Below are 16,330 nucleotides of genomic sequence, written 5' to 3'. Positions count from 1 at the left end.
GCTTAGATAATGACTAAATATATCTCTCCTGTTACAAGTCAGAATAGCTAAAGAATTCAGAGGAAATTTCTTTACAAAGTCTTTGTGGAGGATGGGGATGGTGATGTAGGGTTCAGGAATTTTTGTCGTCATGACATTTAAAACGAGACAAGATCTCTCAGTGGAATTTGAAGACATGATGGCTCTAATTTTAATGCAAGTCATTTTAAAGTCTTCATTAGAACCCTGAAGTTTCAAAACTGAACTTTGCACTTCTTACCACTGCATTCATCAGACAAGTGCCTGAAAACAGATTTTTTTTAAAAAATTAAATCTTTAAAGCTATAAACTGGAACTCCAAAAATTATCACTCCCTTAAATATGAGCTATTTACACTATACAGATAGACTCCAAATATTACGGCAGGATTTTTCTCTCTCTCGTTTCACTACAATGAAACGAATTTATCATTAGGTTGTCTCTGCTGCTTTCTTACCCATTTTGAACTTGACCAAGAAATTGCTCAAATTTGCTTTTTTTGTCTCACATTATTTCCTTAGTCTAAATTAAATTATAAAATAAACAAGTAATGTCATTATCAAAAGAAAAAAATTAAAGGAGCTATGTGCATTATAATGAAGTATAACATAGCCACATTTATTTTAAAATGCATTCTCATATTAAATGGCATGTTTAAACTATGCAAAAACTGTAATTACTTTTGCACCAATCTAATACCACCATCTATCTATGGGGTTTCCCAGAAGCATTAGTGGTAAAGAATCCACCTGCTGATGCAAGAGACAGGAGAGATGCAGGTCTGACCCCCGTGTTGGGAAGATCCCCTGGAGAAAGAAATAGCAACCGACTCCATTACTCTTGGATGCAGGAAATTCCACGGACAGAGGAGGCTGGAGGTCTATAAAGTTCACAGGGTTCCAAAGAGCTGGACATGACTGACCATCCGAGTATATTAGCAACTCATTCTATTACAGATTATAACAGAAAACTGCAAAGGTGGAAGAGTTAAAGAGCTTCAAGGTAGGGAGAGGCATGTTGAATGCATTTTCTTGGTCTAATCTCCAACCCTAACATTCTGTACAGAGAGGAAAGATCAGAGTAAGAAGAAATAGTGTGAGTGGTTAGGCTGTGATATTATTTGAGAAGATACAGATTGCCTCAGTAGCTTTTGTAATTTCATGTGTAGTATCTTAGAAGACTGAGCGACCAGATGGAAGACTGATATTACATATCACATGGTAGAATGCCATTGATATTTAAATCTTTAAACAATAGCAACGCATGTGAATGCAGTATGAAATAACTAGCTCTGTGTGTAATTTATCACAGTGAATGCCTCCAGGGAGAAAAAGAGAGGACTGTGAAGATAAAGGTAACATAAACGACTTAACATTTATCCTCAACATTTTACTTTTTAATAATTAATAAGTGAATCAACTGTTAATATAGTAATAACATTTATTCTGGGTGGATGCAGAATGAGTGTTTGCAACTATACTCATGATTCATAGTGATTTCTTCAAATAAAAAGATAAGGTGCACGTTCAGTTTGGGGACAAGAGGGCATAGACTCACTTTTCCCTGTCCTTCTACTCTAAATATGAGTAAGCACTCTGGGAGGAATTCAGTAATTGTAGAAAGTGGAAAAATAGAAAGGATCTAGAGTCTGGAAAATCCCATGGACGGAGGAGCCTGGAGGGCTGCAGTCCATGGGGTCACTACTAGTCGGACACGACTGAGCAACTTCACTTTCACTTTTCACTTTCATGCATTGGAGAAGGAAATGGCAACCCACTCCAGTGTTCTTGCCTGGAGAATCCCAGGGATGGGGGAGCCTGGTGGGCTGCCGTCTATGGGGTTGCACCGAGTCGGACACAACTGAAGCAACTTAGCAGCAGCAGCAGCAGAAGGTGGAAAGAAGATGTGGGACCGGAAAGGACTTGAAGAACAAAACTGTGACAAGTTCTGTGGCTTTCTGTTTGCTACTTTTTTTTTTTTTTAATCTCCTACCTAACTCAAACTGAGTGCCAGAGAGACCTGCAAGTACTGATGCGCTCAGTTGCTCAGTTGCTCTAACCCTTTGCAACCCCACGGAATGTAGTCCGTCTAACAGGCTCCCCTCTCCTTGGAATTGTCCTGGCAAGAATACCGGAGTGGGTTGGCATTTCTTCCTCCAAGTCATCTTCCTGACCCAGGAATCGGATCTGTATCTCTTGCCTCTGAGCCACTGGAGAAGAACCCTGAGGCTATAAAGGTGCAAAATAATACAGGCAAGGCAAAAACAAAGAGAAAGAGGGGGAGGAAAAGAGAGAGAAAAGTAAGGAATAATCAAGAAAGGAAAGAAGGAAGAAACAGGGAAGAAGGGAGAAACAAAGGATGAGATGAATGAAGGAAGAAAGGAAGAGAGAAAAAACAGGAAGACAGACACAAAGGAAGGAAAAGAAAAAAAAAGACTTTTTTTCGGTCTAAAAGAATAGGAAAGAGGAACAGAGGACTACCTAATGTGAAAACCTATACCTAGTGTCAGCAGTGTCTTCAATTCAGTTCAGTCACTCAGTCACGTCCAACTCTTTGCGACCCCATGAATTGCAGCATGCCAGGGCTACCTGTCCAACACCAACACCCAGAGTTCACTCAAACTCATGTCCATCGAGTCAGTGATGTGATCCAGCCATCTCATCCTCGGTCGTCCCCTTCTCCTCCTGCCCCCAATCCCTCTCAGCATCAGGGTCTCTTCCAATGAGTCAACTCTGCATGAGGTGGCCAAAGTATTGGAGTTTCGACTTTAGCATCAGTCCCTCCAATGAACACCCAGGACTGATCTCCTTTAGAATGGACTGGTTGGACCTCCTTGGAGTCCAAGGGACTCTCAAGAGTCTTCTCCAACACCACAGTTCAAAAGTATCAATTCTTCGGCGCTCAGCTTTCATCACAGTCCAACTCTCATATCCATACATGACCACTGGAAAAACCATAGCCTTAACTAGATGGACCTTTGTTGGCAAAGTGATGTCTCTGCTTTTGAATATGCTATCTAGGTTGGTCATAACTTTCCTTCCAAGGAGTAAGCGTCTTTTAATTTCATGGTTGCAATCACCATCTGAGTGATTTCGGAGCCCAAGAAAAAAATAACGTCTGACACTGTTTCCACTGTTTCCCCATTTATTTGCCATGAAGTGATGGGACCAGATGACATGATCTTAGCTTTCTGAATCTTGAGCTTTAAGCCAACTTTTTCATTCTCCTCTTTCACTTACATCAAGAGGCTCTTTAGTTCCTCTTCACTTTCTGCCATAAGGGTGGTATCATCTGCATATCTGAAGTTACTGAGATTTCTCCCGGTAATCTTGATTTCAGCTTGTGCTTCTTCCAGACCAGCATTTCTAATGATGTACTCTGCATATAAGTTAAATTAGCAGGGTGACAATATACAACCTTGACATACTCCTTTTCCTATTTGGAACCAGTCTATTGTTCCATGTCCGGTTCTAACTGTTGCTTCCTGACCTGCACATAGGTTTCTCAAGAGGAAAGTCAGGTGGTCTGGTATTCCCATCTCTTTCAGAATTTGCCACGGTTTATTGTGATCCACACAGTCAAAGGCTTTAGCATAGTCAATAAAGCACAAATAGATGTTTTTCTGGAACTCTCTTGCTTTTTCTATGATCCCACGGATGTTGGCATTTTGTTCTCTGGTTCCTCTGCCTTTTCTAAATCCAGGTTAAACATCTGGAATTTCACTGTTCATGTATTGCTGAAGCCTGGCTTGCAGAATTTTGAGAATTACTTTACTAGCGTGTGAGATGAGTACAATTGTGTGGTAGTTTGAGCATTCTTTGGCATTGCCTTTCTTTGGGATTGGAATGAAAATGGACCTTTTCCAGTGCTGTGGCCACTGCTGAGTTTTCCAAATTTGCTGGCATATTGAGTGCAGCACTTTCACAGCATCATCTTTCAGGATTTGAAATAGCTCAACTGGGATTCCCAAAGAGATAACCAAGTGTGTAGCTTAGAGTTGTTTGCGACACAGTTTATTCATTTTACTTGATTCTATTGTGATGCGCTCTTTCAAATGTTTTAAAAGATTGCTATGGATTGACTTTATTTCTTTTAATGTATTTATTTTAATTGGAGGCTAATTACTTTACAATATTGTAGTGATTCTGTCATACATTGACATGAATCAGCCATACGTGTACATGTGCTCCCATTGTGAACCCCCATCCCATCCCTCAGGGTCATCCCAGTGCATCAGCCCTAAAAACCTTACCTCATGCATCAAACCTGGACTGCTGATCTATTTCACATATGATAATATACATGTTTCAATGCTATTGTCTCAAATTATCCCACTCTTGTGTTTTCCCATAGAGTCCAAAAGACTGTTCTATATACATCTGTGTCTCTTTTGCTGTCTTGCATATAGGGTCATTGTTACCATCTTTCTAAATTCCATATATATGCGTTAGTATACGGTATTGGTGTTTTTCTTCCTGGCTTACTTCATTCTGTATAATTGAAATTATGTTTTGTAATGGTAAAATGGATATAACTCCTTGAGAATAATGTCTTTTACAATTCTCCTTACTAAATAATTTGAAGGCAGAAGTAAGTCTTTCTGAAAATGCTTCATTACATAGTTTAGGAAAAAGTTTTTATGTATATACTGCAGCTACAGCTGGAAAGATCACATAATAAAAGTGAGCTTTGAACAGAAAATCAGTGTATGCCATTGTATTCAGATGCCCTATCTCCTGAACAAGGGATAAAAGATGATTTAAATTTTCCTTTTCTTCTAATTTTTTACTATGTTATTTATTTCTTCCCTTGAAAGTTTTCTCAATTAGGTTTATTCATGAAAGTTCCCCCTTCCCCTAGGCCATCTTTTCTACAAGATGAGTCTTCAGAAAGCTTTATTTCTTTATGATCTGTGGCTCAGATCATCAGCTCCCTATTGCAAAATCCAGGCTCAAATTGAAGAAAGTAGGGAAAACCACTTTCTGTTTACTTCTATATCTGTTGACAATACTGGATTTTTGACTTGCTTTCATGAGTCTTCTAATTTCTAAAGGAATGTGAAGCATCAGGTATACAAAATAGTAAGTCATAAGATTATTGTTTATGCCCAGAGTTTTCATTTTTAATTATTATTGTTGTTGTTTTGTTGTTACAGTTGTCATGCTGCCAGTGTGGGCAAGGGCAAAGGTTGAGTGACTATTTTTAATCATTGAACTGGGTTGGGTTTTGTTGTGGTAGCTATAATATTTGGTGAGCCAATATTAAAATTCCTCCAGCAGTAGGCTGTTATTATCTTGTAGGAAAGACTAGAGATCCCTTCGAGAAAACTAAAGATACCAAGGGAATATTTCATGCAAAGATGGGCTCGATAAAGGACAGAAATGGTATGGACCTAACAGAACCAGACGATATAAAGAAGAGGTAGCAAGAATATACAGAAGAAAACCAAAAAAGATCTTAATGACCCGGATAACCATGATAGTGTGATCACTCACCTAGAGCCAGATAATGTGGAGTGTGAAGTCAAGTGGGCCTCAGGAAAGATCACTAGGAACAAAGCTAGTGGAGGTGATGGAATTCCAGTTGAGCTACTTCAAATCCTTAAAGATGATGCTGTTAAAGTGCTGCACTCAGTATGCCAACAAATATGGAAAACTCAGCTGTGGCCACAGGACTGGAAAAGGTCAGTTTTCATTCCAATCCCAAAGAAAGGCAATGCCAAAGAATGTTCAAATAACCATACAATTGAACTCATTTAACATGCTAGCAAGATTATGCTCAAAATTCTTCAAGCTAGTACATGAACTGAGAAATTCCAGATATACAAGCTGAATTTAGAAAAAGTAGAGGAAACAGAGACAAAATTGTCAAAATACTCTCGATCATAGAAAAAAAAAGAAATTAAAAAAAACACACAATCCACTATAGTATATTTATTGATTACGCTAAAGCCTTTGACTATATGGAGCACAATTAACTATGGAATATTTCTAAAGAGACAGGAATACCAAACCACCTTACCTGCCTCATGAGAAACCTGTCTTCAGGAAAAGAAGCAACAGGTAGAACTAGACATGGAACAACAGACTGTTTCAAAATTGGGGCAAGAGTACATCAAAGCTGTACATTGTCACTCTGTTTATTCAACTTATATGCAGGGTACATCACACAAAATGCCAGGCTGGATCATTCACAAGCTGGAATCAAGACTGCCAGGAGAAATATCAAAAATCTCAAATATGAAGATGATACAACTTTAATGGCAGAAAATGAAGAAGAACCAAAGAGCCTCAAGATGAAGGTAAAAGAGGAGAGTACAAAAGCTGGCTTAAAACTCAACATTCAAAAACGAAGACCATGGCATCTGGTCCTATCACTTCAAGGCAAATAGATGAGGAAAAAGTGGAAACAGCATCAAATTTCATTTTTTTGGGCTCCAAAGTCAATGCAGATGGTGACTACTGCCCTAAAAGATGCTTGCTCCTTGGAAGACTACCTATGACAAAACTAGACAGTATATTAAAAAGCAGATATATCACTTTGCCCACAAGGTCCATATAGTCAAAGCTATGGTTTTTTCAGTAGTCATGTATGGATGTGAGAGATGGACCATAAAGAAGGCTGAGCACTAAAGACCTGATGCTTTTGGACTGTGCCCGCTGGATAAGACTCTTAGGAGTCTCTTAGATAGCATGGAAATCAAACCAGTCAACCCTAAAGGAAATCAACCTTGAATATTTATTGGAAGGACTGAAGCCAAAGTTGAAGCTCCAATACTTTGGCCAAGTGACATGAAGAGCTGACTCACTGGAAAAAAAGACTCTGAAGGTAGGAAAGATTGAGGGCAAGAGGTGACAGAGGATGAGGTGGTTGGATGGTATCAATGACTGAATGGACATGAGTTTGAGCAAACTCTGGGAGATGGTGAAGGACAGGGAGGCCTGCTATGCTGTAGTCCATGGGGTCATACTGAGCTGGATATGACTATGCAACTGAACAGCAATGATTTTCTCCAATTTCTATCTTGTCCTATGCCTAACATATTCATAAAAACAATAAACTAATCTCAAAATCCTCCTACTGTCCTGTCATTCCCCTGAACTTTGTGTACAATGTGCCCTTCTCCCCTTGATAACAGTATTGCATCCAAACAAGTCCCTCCCATTCCATTCAATTGTGCAGCATTACTTTCACACAAAATGCACTTTTTCTACTCCTTTCTCTTGCTCCTCCACTCAGTGACACCTTATGTGTTACTCCTCATCTACTATACCATGAAAACCAACACTGTCATGACTGTTTTCTATCATCTCTTCATTCTACAAGGTTAGACCTTACATGAGAGTACCTGGCATGCAGTTTTCAGTTAGGGTCATTCTGCTTCAAATATAATGCTACTCATTCTATTTTCCAAGCTAATGAGACATAGTAATAAAGATGATAAATCCATTCTCTTAAACATATACGTTATTGAATTTCATACCCTTTTGTTTATGTTGCTGTTCCAATTTAAAATCTGTTATCAGAATAGAACCTTTAAAAATTGTGAACCACCCTGCTGCACACCTGAAATATATGATATTATTCATTAATTATACATCAATTATAAAATAATAAAATTAAAAAAATAACATCCATCTAAGTTTGAAAGCTTGATGTTGCTATTAAAATCTCTCATTCTGTACGTATGTGAGCTTCCCTGGCAGTATGTACAGAATATATGTTATAGAAATTCAAACTCTCTCAATTATATCTTTTAATTTACACTAAATGCATTAGACGTCTGTATTTAATATTTTAAACTGCAAAGCCAAGTCACATTAAATTTATATATATATAAAATATGAATTTGATAGTGATAGAACTATTTTACTTCACTTCTAATTCAATGATTTACTAGTACATAAAATACAAAATTCTTAGCCAATCATTTTAGCTGTAAAACACTTTATGGAATCTCAGCTTATCTTTAAGAAGTCATTTATTTAATTTATATTTACCATAGCTTATTTAGAAGGGGATTTTAAAATAAGTAACAGTAATTTTTCCAAAGCTAGTGAAGAGATAATTTAATCATTTTTCATTTAATAATTTTTAGCACCAGATTCATAATATATTTGTATATCTATAAATTGGGAAAGGAGTATGTCAAGGCTGTATATTGTCACCCTTCTTATTTAACTTATATGCACAGTACATCATGCAAAACGCCAGGCTGGATGAAGCACAAGCTGGAATCAAGATTGCCGGGAGAAATATCATTAACCTCAGCTATGCAGATGACACCACCCTTATAGCAGAAAGTGAAGAACTAAAAAGCCACCTGATGAAAGTGAAAGAGGAGAGTGAAAAAGTTGGCTTAAAACTCAACATTCAAAAAACTAAGACCATGGCATCTGATACAATCACTTCATGGAAAATAGATGGGGAAACAATGGAAACAGTGACTTTATTTTGGGGGGCTCCAAAATCACTGCAGATGATGGTTGCAGCCATGAAATTAAAAGATGCTTCCTCCTTGGAAGAAAAGCTATGACCAACCTAGAGAGCATATTAAAAAACAGGGACATTACTTTGCCGACAAAAGTCCATCTAGTTAAAGCTATGGTTTTTCCAGTAGTCATGTATGGATGTAAGAGTTGGACTATAAAGAAATTTGAGTGCCAAAAAATTGCTTTTGAACTGTGGTGTTGGAGAACTCCTGATAGTCCCTTAACTGCAAGGAGATCAAATTCGTCAATCTTAAAAGAAATCAGTCCTGAATATTCCTTGGAAGGACTGATGCTGAAGCCGAAACTCCAATACGTTTGTCACCTGATGCGAACAACGCACTCGCTGGAAAAGACCCTGATGCTGGGAAAGATTGAAGGGAGGAGGAGAAGGAGATGACAGAGGATGATATGGTTGGATGGTATCATCAAATTTATGGACATGAGTTTGAGTAAGCTCCAAGAGTTAGTGATGGACAGGGAAGTCTGGCTTGCTGCAGTCCATGGGGTCGCAAAGTCTCACATGACTGAGCAATTGAACCGAACTGAACCAATCAATATACATTGTATTGATTTTAGTCAAACTAATTTTCTAATACAGTTTATCTTCCCTTTATGTAAATATTATCTTGTAATCTAGAATACTAATATATTTTCTGTCTAAAAATATTTTTTAAAGTTATAATTTTTGTTTATTTTGCCTTATGTTATACAAAATGAACACACATAAATTTCATATAGCTTGATATGTTATAAATGCAATTATATATGATATATATTCCATTTATCACACCATTTCCAAGCTCACTCTTTTTTATAAGTTTTTATTACAACATTAAAAAACTGCTTAAATCAAAGACAACATTAAAGCTCTGAACCATTTTTATGTCCATGCAAAATTAATGAGCATTTCATAGTTATAGAGGTAACCATTTGACTAGAATCTGGCAATTCTATGATCTGATCAAAATTAGAAATAAAATAAAACATTATATATTGCCAACTAAACATAAAAATCTCACTGTGGATTGCATAGTAAGATCTGTACAGAGATGACTTTAATGAAACTTTGTTATTCTGCATTAAATTGAAATGCTAGGCTTTTCAGGTGATGTGGATTTTCATCTCTTTACACAGTGACTCTTCTAAATTATACTGGATAATTTTATGTATCAACACTGTCTTCATCTACATACATACATGATCATGTCATGTTATAAATTGAAAGAAAATTGTACAGAATTGTGCGTCAGTACTATTTCTTCTTATGTTGCTGAAAACAATAATTTTATTTTTCCAAAATTTAAAATATTCATTGTGGCTAAAAATAAGTTTACAAATTCAGTTTTAGAAATATACTTGCTTAGTGTACACACATACACACATATACACACACACACATATAAATTTTACTTAAAAAAAAAAAAAAGATTCCATTACTTTGGTTTCCTGTAAAACTAGGTGCCTAAGTTTATTCTGGAATTCCCAGGTGGCGTTAGTGGTAAAGAACCTGTCTAACAAATCAGGAGATGTTAAGAAATGTGGGTTCCACCCCCAGGTCGGGAAGATCTCCTGGAGAATGGTATGGCAACCCACTCAAGTATTCTTGCCTTAAGAATCCGATGGGCAGAGGAACCTGGTGGGCTACAGTCCTGGGATTGCAAAGACTTGGACACAACTAAAGCAACTTAGCAACACAAAGCAAAAAATTCATTTTAAAGTTATTTGGGATTCAATGATTTCATGATTGCCTCACTAATTTACAGGTAAAAACAAATCGGCATATATAATTTAAATCAATTGCATAACTTGGAATAGATTACTCCTTATTTTGTGATTATGAAGGTTATTTTTCAGACTAGTCAGCAAAACATTCAATAAACAGTTGTTCCTCTGATTGCATCATTATAGGGTAACTGAATATTTTTGTTAGCAAGGTAAAATCTACATACAATAAAATATATAGATCTTGTATTCAACATGATGACTTTGAAAATTGTGTATGGCCATGGAATCACCAGGCAAACTTGGATATCAAATCTTTCTATCATTTCTGGCAATTCCTTTTGCTTCTATCCAGCAATCAAACCTCCACTCAAGGCAATCACTATTCTAATTTGCCTTTTTTACTCTGAATTCTTCAAGATTTTCTTTATTTGTCAGCCTATTGATTAGCATGTGCCTAGATTTTTAATTCTTTCCATTTAACTTCTATGGAATTTGGTTATTTTGGGTTAGTGTGGGGATTTTTGTGTTTTTTATCAAACGTGGGAAATAATTGCACACTACTTAAAAAAACACTTGCTACAATATTTCTGTCTTCACCATAAAATTCCAGTGTTATGCAGCATGATCATTGACTATATTGATTTTTTTTTTTAGTTTTTAGTCTCTGTTCCTCAGAATAAGTAATTTTTATTTATCTATCATCAAGTTTGCCGACCCTTTCTCCTTCATCTACAATTTCCTGTTAGTTCCATAATATTCTTCTAATTTATATATTAATAATTTCACTTTTAGAACTTTTTGACTATTTATGATTTATATTTACCAGCTGAAATTCCTATGTTCATTCATTATAGTACTTTTTTTCCTTGAAGTCTTTAAACATGTGTATAAATTCTAAAGTTGGTGCTCACTATACACTAAATAAAAATGGAAATAAGAAGAAGAATAAAAAATGAATATGTAAATTAAAAACTCAAACTGAGATATACTTTCTTGACAATACTAACTCACAATCTACCATTTGTAATTTTAGAAAGTATGCAATTTAAAGGAGAATAGCATTACTAAGCACTATTAATTAATTAAACTGAACATAACAGTATGTTATGGTAAGGACAGATATTTTGGTGAAGTATGGTGTTATGCCCAAGTCGTGAAATCTCCCAATGACCACCAAGGAGCCGATATCCGATGCAAAAGCAAGAGAGTTTTTATTACCAAGCTTGAGCTGCAGCTCCCACCGATACCGATGCAGCGGCTATAGGGAGGAGCCCTGGGTCTTGGATTACATTGCTTATATAGGGAATACACATGGAAAAAAAGGATTTCTAGGTAGGGGAACATCTGATTGGTCACTTCCTTTCAAAGGGTTGTGTGTTGGTTCTTGATTGGTCCCTGTTGTCTAGGTAGACCACAAGTTCCTGAGCGTTAAGTCAGGAGATTTTGGTCTGGGGTCCGATTGGCTCGTGGGCGGTGGGGTGAGGTCAGGGGATTTCCAAAGGCTCTTGGATTTCCAAAGGCTCTTGGATTTCCAAAGGCTCTTTTCCCAGAACCTTACAAAATGGAGTATTTCTGTTAACAAAATGGAGTAGCTTAGATTCTTCAATGGTAAGAGCATATCTATGGTAGTATTTTCTGTCATAAAAGGATCTGTTTTCTTCACTGACATAAGATTAAGAACAAATATAACATGGAAAAACCTAATATCACCTTTCCCATGGTTATAGCTTGCATTCTCAAAAAGGCCCAGTTCTTAGAGGTGTTATAGTTTGAATACTAAAACATTTTAGGAGAAAATTACAGAACAAAATCATTCTCACTCTAACACACACATCTCAGTTTCTAAACACGTTTATGCAAGATAAAGGGAAAAATAAAGAAAAATGTCTTTTGCATTGTATATCACTACAAAGAATTTCTGCTAAAGTTATTTTGTTGTAAATATTAATATAAGAGTTGGTTTAACAGATGTTTCTAGATCATAATTTAGTCTAACTACAAGGTAAATAAGTAAAATGCATCAATTTTAAATGGACAGTCTCATTTTTCACCTATTTTCTATACTCAGCACAAATAAAGTTTTCCTATAAGTATAAACAATACAGATATGATGTTGCAAAATTCAGCATAAGCTCATGAATGTTAAATTTGTATACAACTTTCAAAAAGTTTTGTTCATTTAATAAAACAGGCACCTAAGTTTGAAAGTGCTGTTACATTCAAGAAACTGAGTATAACAACTTACTCCATAGAATCTTCATCGCTAGAGTTATTCAGAAGCACGAGAGAACCATAATTATATAACTATTTACTCATGTACTAGTAAAATGAATTATTTGAAATATCTAGGTTGCATACTCTGTATCAACATTTATTCTTTTTATCTCTGTCTAATTGAAATTCAGGTTGGAAAATCAAAATAATATGAAGTATGAATATATCATTCATACTATATTCAAATATTGTCTCTAATCAGTTGCTCAAACTGGGGGAAAAAAATTCACAAATAGGAATGAAACTACCCTTTGGGAATCCAAAAGCAAAGCAAAAAAAAAAAAAAAAAAAAAACACAACAAAGACTGAAAATAACTGAAGAAATATACAGAAGCTGAAGCATTTACTGAGGCCATATGTAAGCAATCACTTAGCAAATGAAAAGAAATCTGGAACTTCCCTGGTCGTCCAATGGCTATGACTCCACCTCCCATTGGTTCAATCACTGCTCAGGAAACTAGAATGAACAAGCTGTAACTAAGAGTTCACATGCTGCATTTAAGGTCCTGGGCTTCCCTGGTGGCTCAGAGGTTGAAGCGTCTGCCTTTAATACGGGAGACCCGGGTTTGATCCCTGGGTTGGGAAGATCCCCTGGAGAAGGAAATGGCAACCCACTCCAGTATTCTTGCCTGCAGAATCCCATGGATGGAGGAGCCTGGTGGGCTACAGTCCATAGGGTCACAAAAAGTTGGACACGACTGAGCGACTTGACTTAACTTAACTTATGCCACAATTAAGACTCGGAACAAATGAATAAGTAACTTTTTTTTTTTTTTTTCAGAAGAAAAAAAAAAGAGAGAAAAGTAACTCACCCAGATAAATTTAAGAAACTCCTATCACACAGCTTTACATGGCTCCTTAAATTTATCAGGGTCAGCTTCATGGATATGTGACTTGTGCTGTGGCCCAAGCCCTGCATTCAAAGGTCCTGCACTTGGTTTAATGCTCTGCTTTTCTCAATAAATTAAATTCTTAACCATCTAGCCTTTGAATTGTGTTTTGTAAATGAAGTCTGTTCAGACAGTGAAGCAAGAGCATATGCAGAGCACTATATGTGTAGACGGAGAAGGCAATGGCACCCACTCCAGTACTCTTGCCTGGAAAATCCCAGGATGGAGGAGCCTGGTAGGCTGCAGTTCATGGGGTTGCAAAGAGTTGGACACGACTGAGGGACTTCACTTTCACTTTTCACTTTCATGCATTGGAGAAGGAAATGGCAACCCACTCCAGTGGCCAGGAGAATCTCAGGGATGGGGGAGCCTGGTGGGCTGCCATCTATGGGGTCGCACAGAGTCAGACACGACTGAAGTGACTTAGCAGTAGCATATGTATAATACGTATGTCAGCTACAGAATGGTAACTGTAGTTCCGTTTCCTCTCTGTTCTTTCTTACTCATCAATATACTGAAGGTTGGATGTATTGGCATTATGCATATGAATCAGGAAATATAAACAGGCGAGTTAATATGTGGAGCATTTTTAAGGTTCTGAGAAGAAAACAATACATATGCATGTATGAGTGATGGAATACAAATTTTGTAATTTGGTTATTACCCATAATAAGTGCATTTAAAACTGGTATGGCATATTGTCACCCTATTTATTTAACTTCTATGCAGAAAACACCAAGCAAAATGTTGGGCTGCATGAATCATAAGCTGGAAATAAGATTGTCAGGAGAAATATCAACAGTCTCAGAGATGCCGATGATACCACTCTAATGGCAGAAAATGAAGAGGTCCTAAAGGGCCTCTTGATGAAGATTGAAAGAGGAGAGTAAAAACGCTGGTTTAAAACTCAACATTCATAAAACTAAGATCATGGCATCTGGTCCCACCACTTCATGACAAATAGAAGGGGAAAAAGTGGAAGCAGTGAGAGATTTTATTTTCTTGGGCTCCAAAATCACTGCGGATGGTGACTAGAGCCATGAAATTAAAAGATGTCTGATCCTTAGAAGGGAAGCTATGACAAACCTAGACAGTGTATTAAAAAGCAGCGACATCACTTTGCTGACAAAGGTCTGTATAATGCAAGCTATGTTTTTTCCAGTAGTCATGTACTGTTGTGAGAGTTGGACCATAAAGAAGGTTGTGTGCATGCTAAATCATTTCAGTCATGTTCAATCTTTGCGACCCTTTGGAGTGTAGCCCACCAGGCTCCACACTCAATGAGATTCTCTGGGCAAGACTACTGGAGTGGGCTGTCATGCCCTCCTGCAGAGGATCTTCCCTACTGAGGGATCAGACCTGTGTCTCATATGTCTCCTGCATTGGCTGGAGGGTTCTTAACCACTAGCACCACCTGGGAAGCCCTGTCTCTGTTGATGTTATTGGATACTTTTTCTTACATTTCTTTTAATACCCCTCCTACTAGATTCCCCTGTTATTTTTCTCTCTCCTTTGATATTCCATAATGCCATCAGTGTTACTGTTTTAAAATGCAAATCCAAAGAATTAACTCCTTAGCTCCAGTAGCCCTATGTTGCCTGCAGAATGAAGTCTGCACACCATACAAGGTTTCTCACTAGCTTGGCCTTCCATGTGCAAGCTCTTATTAGAGTTTGCCTCTTTCCCCAAATCCTCTGAGTTCCAGGAATAACAAGTTGAATTAGCCATAGTTTCTTATGTGTCCTTTTTCCATTTGCCTTCCCCCATCCCCTACCCTCTGCCCTTAATATTCTGACATGCTTGACTTTCCTTTATGAAACTGGTTCCACGATATGAGCAGAGGCTACATAGAATAGTGAAGAGAATAGGCACTAAATTATGATTACCCAGGTCATCTTGCATTCACTACTTGTAGGACACTGATTAAATCACTTAACCTCTGATCTACAGTAGGAAGACACATGTTGATGGCCAGCCTATGATTCCCTCTATCCTTGTGGAGCTGTAGGAGGGAATATTTGAGCTCCATTGAATTGTCTTGGAAACCTATTTCCCTTCAAACAAGCCAATCATATTTACTATTGGGAAGATATGACGAGTCTTTGGGGAAAACTTATAATAAACTATACTTGGTCTATCTTGAGTATCTTTTGATAATAAGCTTGGAATTTATGGGTTGATGGGGCATGACTGCATGGAGAATGAAAATTATTCATGAAGAACTTTATCCATATGACAACTAGAATACATAGCTGAGAAGCTTTGAAAACTTGTAATACAAAACTCACTTTAAGAAAACTGTTCAACAAGCACAGTAAAATGGTCTTTCCTCATTACACCTAAACCAAAAGTGTCCCGGAGGGGGATAAAGGACAGTTGGGAAACTGCATCTTCAGATTTGGCTCCTCTGGAAAGGATGCTTCACGTCTGTCTGTTTCTTGCTTGCACCCTTTGAATTATTAGTGAAGTGTGTTTGGGGGCTGGGTGTAAGAAGCTGTGATGCTACGATGACAACCAACACTTTGATGTAAACACGGTGACAACTCTGGCTTATTTTCTATAAGGCCCATACGTCATAACATATAATGCATTCTTCAGCAAGAACAGGGAGGGTGAAGATAAAGATGATGAAGATGATAAGTTGTTATCACAATATTTTTCCAATGTGATTTGGAGGAAATCAGTGTAGTCCTTAGAGAACTAACTAAATGGAAAGACAGAAATCACAAAATAAACAGAAAGTTAGCACACATACCATTTCTTGGTCATTATTAGCAGCTCTATTAACATTATCTAAAGGAAAAAATGTACACTTTGAAAGATTTTGAAAAAGAAACTGTCTTTTTCTGATTACTATAAACACTTAATGTGTTTCCTTGTTCACTTAGATTATATTTATGAGCTAAGTAATCCTGTTATGACCATGATTTC

The sequence above is a fragment of the Capra hircus genome, chromosome 8, assembly GCF_001704415.2.
Source record: "Capra hircus breed San Clemente chromosome 8, ASM170441v1, whole genome shotgun sequence".
NCBI classification, from domain to species: domain Eukaryota; kingdom Metazoa; phylum Chordata; class Mammalia; order Artiodactyla; family Bovidae; genus Capra; species Capra hircus.
Note: the sequence above shows the minus strand (reverse complement) of the source record.